At 37.5% G+C, this 14,124-nt stretch overlaps 6 non-coding genes across 6 annotated transcripts; all 6 read right to left on the bottom strand.

Moving 5' to 3' along the window:
• Positions 1-875: 875 nt before the first annotated feature.
• On the bottom strand, positions 876-947 carry trnaq-uug (transfer RNA glutamine (anticodon UUG)). The gene has a single exon. It is a non-coding gene; the product is annotated as a tRNA-Gln (tRNA).
• A 2,985-nt stretch (positions 948-3,932) lies between these two features.
• trnaq-uug (transfer RNA glutamine (anticodon UUG)) lies at positions 3,933-4,004 on the bottom strand. The gene has a single exon. It is a non-coding gene; the product is annotated as a tRNA-Gln (tRNA).
• Positions 4,005-6,989: 2,985 nt separating this feature from the next.
• Positions 6,990-7,061, bottom strand: trnaq-uug (transfer RNA glutamine (anticodon UUG)). Its single transcript has one exon. It is a non-coding gene; the product is annotated as a tRNA-Gln (tRNA).
• A 2,984-nt stretch (positions 7,062-10,045) lies between these two features.
• Positions 10,046-10,117, bottom strand: trnaq-uug (transfer RNA glutamine (anticodon UUG)). The gene has a single exon. It is a non-coding gene; the product is annotated as a tRNA-Gln (tRNA).
• Positions 10,118-11,710: 1,593 nt separating this feature from the next.
• trnaq-uug (transfer RNA glutamine (anticodon UUG)) lies at positions 11,711-11,782 on the bottom strand. Its single transcript has one exon. It is a non-coding gene; the product is annotated as a tRNA-Gln (tRNA).
• Positions 11,783-13,375: 1,593 nt separating this feature from the next.
• Positions 13,376-13,447, bottom strand: trnaq-uug (transfer RNA glutamine (anticodon UUG)). The gene has a single exon. It is a non-coding gene; the product is annotated as a tRNA-Gln (tRNA).
• Between the last annotated feature and the right edge of the window lie 677 nt (positions 13,448-14,124).

Genomic DNA, 14,124 nt, shown 5'->3' with positions numbered 1-14,124 from the left:
TGTGCCTGAGAAATGAGACCAGGGACATTTCAACTGGATCCACTGGGTGACACTCAGATTACTGTATTGAGAGTCCAGAGAGCAAAACAATATACTATGGAAGCAAAAAGAGAGATGTGAGTCTTCTGTACTGCTGTAATCCTTCTTCTGTATGCCTGAATTCAGATCTACAAGGCTTACATTTAATCCATAGAACCAACAATAAGACCATTTGTGTGTACTGTAACGCTGGCTTCAGAGTCCAGAGAGCTTATCATTCCGTCATCAAAAAAAAAAGAAAGAACTTTGGTTGTGCCTGAGAAATGAGACCAGTGACAATTCAACTGGATCCACTGGATGACACTCAGATTACCGTATTCAGAGCACAGGGTGCAAAACAATATACTATGGAACCAAAACGAGAGATTTGAGTCTTCTGTACTACTGGATTCAGAATCAACTGTAAATACCATTATATCATGGAGGAATCAAAAATCATTGTTGTATCTTTCTTCTGTATGCCTGAATTCAGATTGACAAATTTTACCTTTAATGCATAAAACCAACAATAAGACCTTTTGTGTGTACTGTAACGCTGGCTTCAGAGTCCAGAGTGCTTATCGTTCCAACTGTGAATACCATTATATAATGGAGGAATCAAAAAGATTTGTTGTTTCTTCTGATATTGTTGGCGAATCATTTCTATGAACAAATTATCTTTACATAATGTCATATATGCGAGGACCATCAGAATGCACTTTTCCACAATGACAGCTATTCAGGAAATATTGGCATAAAGTTAATCAAACCTGGTCCACCGATAAAGGCTTCAGCAAAATAAAAAAACTTGCAGCACGAAGCCACCTTCTATGTGAATGGAGCAAGACATAGTCAACAGGTTCCACTGAGAGTTGAACTCAGATCACTGGAGTCAAAGTCCAGGGTGCTAACCATTACACCATAGAACCAATGGTTGAACATTACGTCTTCACAACCATATGTGTATACCATTACATCAAGCAGGAAACAAAAATATGTGTTGTGTCTTCTGTATTGCTGGATTCAGCATAAATGGTACATGCAATTATATCATACAAACTGATAAAATATATGTTGTGTCTTCTGTTTCACTGGTTTCAGAGTCTAGATTGCGTAACATTATAATCTGTACACAACAGAATGATCATTTTTGTGTAGTGTTTCACTGGATTCTGAATCCACAGTGCTAAAAATTGCATCATGGAACAAGCACAAAGAAGTTTTTTATTCTGTACTGCTGGATTGAAAGGGCAAAGTGCTTTCCATTCATCACATCTCACATTGATGTTCATTTCTTTCTATTACATACAGGGCCGTTTCTATAACCACCTTGCCAGGTTCATCAGCATGGAGGTTTCCACAACTACAGGCATTGATGTAATATTGGCAACAAGTGCTTTGTCTCATGTATGAAATCTGTTGAAGTGACGGACAGTCCAGCCATTTACAATACCTTGTAGCAAGAAAGCTCAAATAATCGCAAAAGCTCAGCGAGGTCTATACAGGATCTACGGAGACTTGATCTCAGATCATACAAAATGAATTGTGCTTACTAAGCATTACACCATAGAAATTTCAAAAATAATCTTTCTTCTGTATGCCTGAATTCAGATCTACAAGGCTCACCTTTAATCCATAGAGCTTTGGTTGTGCCTGAGAAATGAGACCAGTGACAATTCAACTTGATGCACTGGATGACACTCAGATTACCGTATTCAGAGTACAGGGTGCAAAACAATATACTATGGAACCAAAACGAGAGATTTGAGTCTTCAGTACTGCTGGATTCAGAATCAACTGTAAATACCATTATATCATGGAGGAATCAAAAATAATTGTTGTATCTTTCTTCTGTTTGCCTGAATTCAGATTGACAAATTTTACCTTTAATGCATAGAACCAACAATAAGACCTTTTGTGTGTACTGTAACGCTGGCTTCAGAGTCCAGAGTGCTTATCGTTCCAACTGTGAATACCATTATATAATGGAGGAATCAAAAAGATTTGTTGTGAATTCTGATATTGTTGGCGAATCATTTCTATGAACAAATTATCTTTACATAATGTCATATATGCGAGGACCATCAGAATGCACTTTTCCACAATGACAGCTATTCAGGAAATATTGGCATAAAGTTAATCAAACCTGGTCCACCGATAAAGGCTTCAGCAAAATAAAAAAACTTGCAGCAAGAAGCCACCTTCTATGTGAATGGACCAAGACACATTCAACAGGTTCCACTGAGAGTTGAACTCAGATCACTGGAGTCAAAGTCCAGGGTGCAAACCATTACACCATAGAATCAATTGTTGAGCATTACGTCTTCTTACATTAACGTATTCACAACCATATGTGTATACCATTACATCAAGCAGGAAACAAAAATATGTGTTGTGTCTTCTGTATTGCTGGATTCAGCATAAATGGTACATGCAATTATATCATACAAACTGATAAAATATATGTTGTGTCTTCTGTTTCACTGGTTTCAGAGTCTAGATTGCGTAACATTATAATCTGTACACAACAGAATGATCATTTTTGTGTAGTGTTTCACTGGATTCTGAATCCACAGTGCTAAAAATTGCATCATGGAACAAGCACAAAGAAGTTTTTTATTCTGTACTGCTGGATTGAAAGGGCAAAGTGCTTTCCATTCATCACATCTCACATTGATGTTCATTTCTTTCTATTACATACAGGGCCGTTTCTATAACCACCTTGCCAGGTTCATCAGCATGGAGGTTTCCACAACTACAGGCATTGATGTAATATTGGCAACAAGTGCTTTGTCTCATGTATGAAATCTGTTGAAGTGATGGACAGTCCAGCCATTTACAATACCTTGTAGCAAGAAAGCTCAAATAATCGCAAAAGCTCAGCGAGGTCTATACAGGATCTACGGAGACTTGATCTCAGATCATACAAAATGAATTGTGCTTACTAAGCATTACACCATAGAAATTTCAAAATAATCTTTCTTCTGTATGCCTGAATTCAGATCTACAAGGCTCGCCTTTAATCCATAGAGCTTTGGTTGTGCCTGAGAAATGAGACCAGGGACATTTCAACTGGATCCACTGGGTGACACTCAGATTACTGTATTGAGAGTCCAGAGAGCAAAACAATATACTATGGAAGCAAAAAGAGAGATGTGAGTCTTCTGTACTGCTGTAATCCTTCTTCTGTATGCCTGAATTCAGATCTACAAGGCTTACATTTAATCCATAGAACCAACAATAAGACCATTTGTGTGTACTGTAACGCTGGCTTCAGAGTCCAGAGAGCTTATCATTCCGTCATCAAAAAAAAAAGAAAGAACTTTGGTTGTGCCTGAGAAATGAGACCAGTGACAATTCAACTGGATCCACTGGATGACACTCAGATTACCGTATTCAGAGCACAGGGTGCAAAACAATATACTATGGAACCAAAACGAGAGATTTGAGTCTTCTGTACTACTGGATTCAGAATCAACTGTAAATACCATTATATCATGGAGGAATCAAAAATCATTGTTGTATCTTTCTTCTGTATGCCTGAATTCAGATTGACAAATTTTACCTTTAATGCATAAAACCAACAATAAGACCTTTTGTGTGTACTGTAACGCTGGCTTCAGAGTCCAGAGTGCTTATCGTTCCAACTGTGAATACCATTATATAATGGAGGAATCAAAAAGATTTGTTGTTTCTTCTGATATTGTTGGCGAATCATTTCTATGAACAAATTATCTTTACATAATGTCATATATGCGAGGACCATCAGAATGCACTTTTCCACAATGACAGCTATTCAGGAAATATTGGCATAAAGTTAATCAAACCTGGTCCACCGATAAAGGCTTCAGCAAAATAAAAAAACTTGCAGCACGAAGCCACCTTCTATGTGAATGGAGCAAGACATAGTCAACAGGTTCCACTGAGAGTTGAACTCAGATCACTGGAGTCAAAGTCCAGGGTGCTAACCATTACACCATAGAACCAATTGTTGAACATTACGTCTTCACAACCATATGTGTATACCATTACATCAAGCAGGAAACAAAAATATGTGTTGTGTCTTCTGTATTGCTGGATTCAGCATAAATGGTACATGCAATTATATCATACAAACTGATAAAATATATGTTGTGTCTTCTGTTTCACTGGTTTCAGAGTCTAGATTGCGTAACATTATAATCTGTACACAACAGAATGATCATTTTTGTGTAGTGTTTCACTGGATTCTGAATCCACAGTGCTAAAAATTGCATCATGGAACAAGCACAAAGAAGTTTTTTATTCTGTACTGCTGGATTGAAAGGGCAAAGTGCTTTCCATTCATCACATCTCACATTGATGTTCATTTCTTTCTATTACATACAGGGCCGTTTCTATAACCACCTTGCCAGGTTCATCAGCATGGAGGTTTCCACAACTACAGGCATTGATGTAATATTGGCAACAAGTGCTTTGTCTCATGTATGAAATCTGTTGAAGTGACGGACAGTCCAGCCATTTACAATACCTTGTAGCAAGAAAGCTCAAATAATCGCAAAAGCTCAGCGAGGTCTATACAGGATCTACGGAGACTTGATCTCAGATCATACAAAATGAATTGTGCTTACTAAGCATTACACCATAGAAATTTCAAAAATAATCTTTCTTCTGTATGCCTGAATTCAGATCTACAAGGCTCACCTTTAATCCATAGAGCTTTGGTTGTGCCTGAGAAATGAGACCAGTGACAATTCAACTTGATGCACTGGATGACACTCAGATTACCGTATTCAGAGTACAGGGTGCAAAACAATATACTATGGAACCAAAACGAGAGATTTGAGTCTTCAGTACTGCTGGATTCAGAATCAACTGTAAATACCATTATATCATGGAGGAATCAAAAATAATTGTTGTATCTTTCTTCTGTTTGCCTGAATTCAGATTGACAAATTTTACCTTTAATGCATAGAACCAACAATAAGACCTTTTGTGTGTACTGTAACGCTGGCTTCAGAGTCCAGAGTGCTTATCGTTCCAACTGTGAATACCATTATATAATGGAGGAATCAAAAAGATTTGTTGTGAATTCTGATATTGTTGGCGAATCATTTCTATGAACAAATTATCTTTACATAATGTCATATATGCGAGGACCATCAGAATGCACTTTTCCACAATGACAGCTATTCAGGAAATATTGGCATAAAGTTAATCAAACCTGGTCCACCGATAAAGGCTTCAGCAAAATAAAAAAACTTGCAGCAAGAAGCCACCTTCTATGTGAATGGACCAAGACACATTCAACAGGTTCCACTGAGAGTTGAACTCAGATCACTGGAGTCAAAGTCCAGGGTGCAAACCATTACACCATAGAATCAATTGTTGAGCATTACGTCTTCTTACATTAACGTATTCACAACCATATGTGTATACCATTACATCAAGCAGGAAACAAAAATATGTGTTGTGTCTTCTGTATTGCTGGATTCAGCATAAATGGTACATGCAATTATATCATACAAACTGATAAAATATATGTTGTGTCTTCTGTTTCACTGGTTTCAGAGTCTAGATTGCGTAACATTATAATCTGTACACAACAGAATGATCATTTTTGTGTAGTGTTTCACTGGATTCTGAATCCACAGTGCTAAAAATTGCATCATGGAACAAGCACAAAGAAGTTTTTTATTCTGTACTGCTGGATTGAAAGGGCAAAGTGCTTTCCATTCATCACATCTCACATTGATGTTCATTTCTTTCTATTACATACAGGGCCGTTTCTATAACCACCTTGCCAGGTTCATCAGCATGGAGGTTTCCACAACTACAGGCATTGATGTAATATTGGCAACAAGTGCTTTGTCTCATGTATGAAATCTGTTGAAGTGATGGACAGTCCAGCCATTTACAATACCTTGTAGCAAGAAAGCTCAAATAATCGCAAAAGCTCAGCGAGGTCTATACAGGATCTACGGAGACTTGATCTCAGATCATACAAAATGAATTGTGCTTACTAAGCATTACACCATAGAAATTTCAAAATAATCTTTCTTCTGTATGCCTGAATTCAGATCTACAAGGCTCACCTTTAATCCATAGAGCTTTGGTTGTGCCTGAGAAATGAGACCAGGGACATTTCAACTGGATCCACTGGGTGACACTCAGATTACTGTATTGAGAGTCCAGAGAGCAAAACAATATACTATGGAAGCAAAAAGAGAGATGTGAGTCTTCTGTACTGCTGTAATCCTTCTTCTGTATGCCTGAATTCAGATCTACAAGGCTTACATTTAATCCATAGAACCAACAATAAGACCATTTGTGTGTACTGTAACGCTGGCTTCAGAGTCCAGAGAGCTTATCATTCCGTCATCAAAAAAAAAAGAAAGAACTTTGGTTGTGCCTGAGAAATGAGACCAGTGACAATTCAACTGGATCCACTGGATGACACTCAGATTACCGTATTCAGAGCACAGGGTGCAAAACAATATACTATGGAACCAAAACGAGAGATTTGAGTCTTCTGTACTACTGGATTCAGAATCAACTGTAAATACCATTATATCATGGAGGAATCAAAAATCATTGTTGTATCTTTCTTCTGTATGCCTGAATTCAGATTGACAAATTTTACCTTTAATGCATAAAACCAACAATAAGACCTTTTGTGTGTACTGTAACGCTGGCTTCAGAGTCCAGAGTGCTTATCGTTCCAACTGTGAATACCATTATATAATGGAGGAATCAAAAAGATTTGTTGTTTCTTCTGATATTGTTGGCGAATCATTTCTATGAACAAATTATCTTTACATAATGTCATATATGCGAGGACCATCAGAATGCACTTTTCCACAATGACAGCTATTCAGGAAATATTGGCATAAAGTTAATCAAACCTGGTCCACCGATAAAGGCTTCAGCAAAATAAAAAAACTTGCAGCACGAAGCCACCTTCTATGTGAATGGAGCAAGACACAGTCAACAGGTTCCACTGAGAGTTGAACTCAGATCACTGGAGTCAAAGTCCAGGGTGCTAACCATTACACCATAGAACCAATTGTTGAACATTATGTCTTCACAACCATATGTGTATACCATTACATCAAGCAGGAAACAAAAATATGTGTTGTGTCTTCTGTATTGCTGGATTCAGCATAAATGGTACATGCAATTATATCATACAAACTGATAAAATATATGTTGTGTCTTCTGTTTCACTGGTTTCAGAGTCTAGATTGCGTAACATTATAATCTGTACACAACAGAATGATCATTTTTGTGTAGTGTTTCACTGGATTCTGAATCCACAGTGCTAAAAATTGCATCATGGAACAAGCACAAAGAAGTTTTTTATTCTGTACTGCTGGATTGAAAGGGCAAAGTGCTTTCCATTCATCACATCTCACATTGATGTTCATTTCTTTCTATTACATACAGGGCCGTTTCTATAACCACCTTGCCAGGTTCATCAGCATGGAGGTTTCCACAACTACAGGCATTGATGTAATATTGGCAACAAGTGCTTTGTCTCATGTATGAAATCTGTTGAAGTGATGGACAGTCCAGCCATTTACAATACCTTGTAGCAAGAAAGCTCAAATAATCGCAAAAGCTCAGCGAGGTCTATACAGGATCTACGGAGACTTGATCTCAGATCATACAAAATGAATTGTGCTGACTAAGCATTACACCATAGAAATTTCAAAATAATCTTTCTTCTGTATGCCTGAATTCAGATCTACAAGGCTCACCTTTAATCCATAGAGCTTTGGTTGTGCCTGAGAAATGAGACCAGTGACAATTCAACTTGATGCACTGGATGACACTCAGATTACCGTATTCAGAGTACAGGGTGCAAAACAATATACTATGGAACCAAAACGAGAGATTTGAGTCTTCAGTACTGCTGGATTCAGAATCAACTGTAAATACCATTATATCATGGAGGAATCAAAAATAATTGTTGTATCTTTCTTCTGTTTGCCTGAATTCAGATTGACAAATTTTACCTTTAATGCATAGAACCAACAATAAGACCTTTTGTGTGTACTGTAACGCTGGCTTCAGAGTCCAGAGTGCTTATCGTTCCAACTGTGAATACCATTATATAATGGAGGAATCAAAAAGATTTGTTGTGAATTCTGATATTGTTGGCGAATCATTTCTATGAACAAATTATCTTTACATAATGTCATATATGCGAGGACCATCAGAATGCACTTTTCCACAATGACAGCTATTCAGGAAATATTGGCATAAAGTTAATCAAACCTGGTCCACCGATAAAGGCTTCAGCAAAATAAAAAAACTTGCAGCAAGAAGCCACCTTCTATGTGAATGGACCAAGACACATTCAACAGGTTCCACTGAGAGTTGAACTCAGATCACTGGAGTCAAAGTCCAGGGTGCAAACCATTACACCATAGAATCAATTGTTGAGCATTACGTCTTCTTACATTAACGTATTCACAACCATATGTGTATACCATTACATCAAGCAGGAAACAAAAATATGTGTTGTGTCTTCTGTATTGCTGGATTCAGCATAAATGGTACATGCAATTATATCATACAAACTGATAAAATATATGTTGTGTCTTCTGTTTCACTGGTTTCAGAGTCTAGATTGCGTAACATTATAATCTGTACACAACAGAATGATCATTTTTGTGTAGTGTTTCACTGGATTCTGAATCCACAGTGCTAAAAATTGCATCATGGAACAAGCACAAAGAAGTTTTTTATTCTGTACTGCTGGATTGAAAGGGCAAAGTGCTTTCCATTCATCACATCTCACATTGATGTTCATTTCTTTCTATTACATACAGGGCCGTTTCTATAACCACCTTGCCAGGTTCATCAGCATGGAGGTTTCCACAACTACAGGCATTGATGTAATATTGGCAACAAGTGCTTTGTCTCATGTATGAAATCTGTTGAAGTGATGGACAGTCCAGCCATTTACAATACCTTGTAGCAAGAAAGCTCAAATAATCGCAAAAGCTCAGCGAGGTCTATACAGGATCTACGGAGACTTGATCTCAGATCATACAAAATGAATTGTGCTTACTAAGCATTACACCATAGAAATTTCAAAATAATCTTTCTTCTGTATGCCTGAATTCAGATCTACAAGGCTCACCTTTAATCCATAGAGCTTTGGTTGTGCCTGAGAAATGAGACCGGGGACATTTCAACTGGATCCACTGGGTGACACTCAGATTACCGTATTGAGAGTCCAGAGAGCAAAACAATATACTATGGAAGCAAAAAGAGAGATGTGAGTCTTCTGTACTGCTGTAATCCTTCTTCTGTATGCCTGAAATCAGATCTACAAGGCTTACATTTAATCCATAGAACCAACAATAAGACCTTTTGTGTGTACTGTAACGCTGGCTTCAGAGTCCAGAGAGCTTATCATTCTGTCATCAAAAAAAAAAGAAAGAACTTTGGTTGTGCCTGAGAAATGAGACCAGTGACAATTCAACTGGATCCACTGGATGACACTCAGATTACCGTATTCAGAGCACAGGGTGCAAAACAATATACTATGGAACCAAAACGAGAGATTTGAGTCTTCTGTACTACTGGATTCAGAATCAACTGTAAATACCATTATATCATGGAGGAATCAAAAATCATTGTTGTATCTTTCTTCTGTATGCCTGAATTCAGATTGACAAATTTTACCTTTAATGCATAAAACCAACAATAAGACCTTTTGTGTGTACTGTAACGCTGGCTTCAGAGTCCAGAGTGCTTATCGTTCCAACTGTGAATACCATTATATAATGGAGGAATCAAAAAGATTTGTTGTTTCTTCTGATATTGTTGGCGAATCATTTCTATGAACAAATTATCTTTACATAATGTCATATATGCGAGGACCATCAGAATGCACTTTTCCACAATGACAGCTATTCAGGAAATATTGGCATAAAGTTAATCAAACCTGGTCCACCGATAAAGGCTTCAGCAAAATAAAAAAACTTGCAGCACGAAGCCACCTTCTATGTGAATGGAGCAAGACACAGTCAACAGGTTCCACTGAGAGTTGAACTCAGATCACTGGAGTCAAAGTCCAGGGTGCTAACCATTACACCATAGAACCAATTGTTGAACATTATGTCTTCACAACCATATGTGTATACCATTACATCAAGCAGGAAACAAAAATATGTGTTGTGTCTTCTGTATTGCTGGATTCAGCATAAATGGTACATGCAATTATATCATACAAACTGATAAAATATATGTTGTGTCTTCTGTTTCACTGGTTTCAGAGTCTAGATTGCGTAACATTATAATCTGTACACAACAGAATGATCATTTTTGTGTAGTGTTTCACTGGATTCTGAATCCACAGTGCTAAAAATTGCATCATGGAACAAGCACAAAGAAGTTTTTTATTCTGTACTGCTGGATTGAAAGGGCAAAGTGCTTTCCATTCATCACATCTCACATTGATGTTCATTTCTTTCTATTACATACAGGGCCGTTTCTATAACCACCTTGCCAGGTTCATCAGCATGGAGGTTTCCACAACTACAGGCATTGATGTAATATTGGCAACAAGTGCTTTGTCTCATGTATGAAATCTGTTGAAGTGATGGACAGTCCAGCCATTTACAATACCTTGTAGCAAGAAAGCTCAAATAATCGCAAAAGCTCAGCGAGGTCTATACAGGATCTACGGAGACTTGATCTCAGATCATACAAAATGAATTGTGCTTACTAAGCATTACACCATAGAAATTTCAAAATAATCTTTCTTCTGTATGCCTGAATTCAGATCTACAAGGCTCACCTTTAATCCATAGAGCTTTGGTTGTGCCTGAGAAATGAGACCAGGGACATTTCAACTGGATCCACTGGGTGACACTCAGATTACCGTATTGAGAGTCCAGAGAGCAAAACAATATACTATGGAAGCAAAAAGAGAGATGTGAGTCTTCTGTACTGCTGTAATCCTTCTTCTGTATGCCTGAATTCAGATCTACAAGGCTTACATTTAATCCATAGAACCAACAATAAGACCATTTGTGTGTACTGTAACGCTGGCTTCAGAGTCCAGAGAGCTTATCATTCCGTCATCAAAAAAAAAAGAAAGAACTTTGGTTGTGCCTGAGAAATGAGACCAGTGACAATTCAACTGGATCCACTGGATGACACTCAGATTACCGTATTCAGAGCACAGGGTGCAAAACAATATACTATGGAACCAAAACGAGAGATTTGAGTCTTCTGTACTACTGGATTCAGAATCAACTGTAAATACCATTATATCATGGAGGAATCAAAAATCATTGTTGTATCTTTCTTCTGTATGCCTGAATTCAGATTGACAAATTTTACCTTTAATGCATAAAACCAACAATAAGACCTTTTGTGTGTACTGTAACGCTGGCTTCAGAGTCCAGAGTGCTTATCGTTCCAACTGTGAATACCATTATATAATGGAGGAATCAAAAAGATTTGTTGTTTCTTCTGATATTGTTGGCGAATCATTTCTATGAACAAATTATCTTTACATAATGTCATATATGCGAGGACCATCAGAATGCACTTTTCCACAATGACAGCTATTCAGGAAATATTGGCATAAAGTTAATCAAACCTGGTCCACTGATAAAGGCTTCAGCAAAATAAAAAAACTTGCAGCAAGAAGCCACCTTCTATGTGAATGGACCAAGACACATTCAACAGGTTCCACTGAGAGTTGAACTCAGATCACTGGAGTCAAAGTCCAGGGTGCTAACCATTATACCATAGAACCAATTGTTGAACATTATGTCTTCACAACCATATGTGTATACCATTACATCAAGCAGGAAACAAAAATATGTGTTGTGTCTTCTGTATTGCTGGATTCAGCATAAATGGTACATGCAATTATATCATACAAACTGATAAAATATATGTTGTGTCTTCTGTTTCACTGGTTTCAGAGTCTAGATTGCGTAACATTATAATCTGTACACAACAGAATGATCATTTTTGTGTAGTGTTTCACTGGATTCTGAATCCACAGTGCTAAAAATTGCATCATGGAACAAGCACAAAGAAGTTTTTTATTCTGTACTGCTGGATTGAAAGGGCAAAGTGCTTTCCATTCATCACATCTCACATTGATGTTCATTTCTTTCTATTACATACAGGGCCGTTTCTATAACCACCTTGCCAGGTTCATCAGCATGGAGGTTTCCACAACTACAGGCATTGATGTAAAATTGGCAACAAGTGCTTTGTCTCATGTATGAAATCTGTTGAAGTGATGGACAGTCCAGCCATTTACAATACCTTGTAGCAAGAAAGCTCAAATAATCGCAAAAGCTCAGCGAGGTCTATACAGGATCTACGGAGACTTGATCTCAGATCATACAAAATGAATTGTGCTTACTAAGCATTACACCATAGAAATTTCAAAATAATCTTTCTTCTGTATGCCTGAATTCAGATCTACAAGGCTCACCTTTAATCCATAGAGCTTTGGTTGTGCCTGAGAAATGAGACCAGGGACATTTCAACTGGATCCACTGGGTGACACTCAGATTACCGTATTGAGAGTCCAGAGAGCAAAACAATATACTATGGAAGCAAAAAGAGAGATGTGATTCTTCTGTACTGCTGTAATCCTTCTTCTGTATGCCTGAATTCAGATCTACAAGGCTTACATTTAATCCATAGAACCAACAATAAGACCATTTGTGTGTACTGTAACGCTGGCTTCAGAGTCCAGAGAGCTTATCATTCCGTCATCAAAAAAAAAAGAAAGAACTTTGGTTGTGCCTGAGAAATGAGACCAGTGACAATTCAACTGGATCCACTGGATGACACTCAGATTACCGTATTCAGAGCACAGGGTGCAAAACAATATACTATGGAACCAAAACGAGAGATTTGAGTCTTCTGTACTACTGGATTCAGAATCAACTGTAAATACCATTATATCATGGAGGAATCAAAAATCATTGTTGTATCTTTCTTCTGTATGCCTGAATTCAGATTGACAAATTTTACCTTTAATGCATAAAACCAACAATAAGACCTTTTGTGTGTACTGTAACGCTGGCTTCAGAGTCCAGAGTGCTTATCGTTCCAACTGTGAATACCATTATATAATGGAGGAATCAAAAAGATTTGTTGTTTCTTCTGATATTGTTGGCGAATCATTTCTATGAACAAATTATCTTTACATAATGTCATATATGCGAGGACCATCAGAATGCACTTTTCCACAATGACAGCTATTCAGGAAATATTGGCATAAAGTTAATCAAACCTGGTCCACTGATAAAGGCTTCAGCAAAATAAAAAAACTTGCAGCAAGAAGCCACCTTCTATGTGAATGGACCAAGACACATTCAACAGGTTCCACTGAGAGTTGAACTCAGATCACTGGAGTCAAAGTCCAGGGTGCTAACCATTATACCATAGAACCAATTGTTGAACATTAGGTCTTCACAACCATATGTGTATACCATTACATCAAGCAGGAAACAAAAATATGTGTTGTGTCTTCTGTATTGCTGGATTCAGCATAAATGGTACATGCAATTATATCATACAAACTGATAAAATATATGTTGTGTCTTCTGTTTCACTGGTTTCAGAGTCTAGATTGCGTAACATTATAATCTGTACACAACAGAATGATCATTTTTGTGTAGTGTTTCACTGGATTCTGAATCCACAGTGCTAAAAATTGCATCATGGAACAAGCACAAAGAAGTTTTTTATTCTGTACTGCTGGATTGAAAGGGCAAAGTGCTTTCCATTCATCACATCTCACATTGATGTTCATTTCTTTCTATTACATACAGGGCCGTTTCTATAACCACCTTGCCAGGTTCATCAGCATGGAGGTTTCCACAACTACAGGCATTGATGTAATATTGGCAACAAGTGCTTTGTCTCATGTATGAAATCTGTTGAAGTGATGGACAGTCCAGCCATTTACAATACCTTGTAGCAAGAAAGCTCAAATAATCGCAAAAGCTCAGCGAGGTCTATACAGGATCTACGGAGACTTGATCTCAGATCATACAAAATGAATTGTGCTTACTAAGCATTACACCATAGAAATTTCAAAATAATCTTTCTTCTGTATGCCTGAAT

Source organism: Electrophorus electricus, chromosome 5 (assembly GCF_041902795.1).
Source record: "Electrophorus electricus isolate QZ-2024a chromosome 5, ASM4190279v1, whole genome shotgun sequence".
Classification (NCBI taxonomy): domain Eukaryota; kingdom Metazoa; phylum Chordata; class Actinopteri; order Gymnotiformes; family Gymnotidae; genus Electrophorus; species Electrophorus electricus.
The sequence above is the reverse complement of the archived record's forward strand: the minus strand, read 5'-3'. Positions and strand labels throughout refer to the sequence as shown.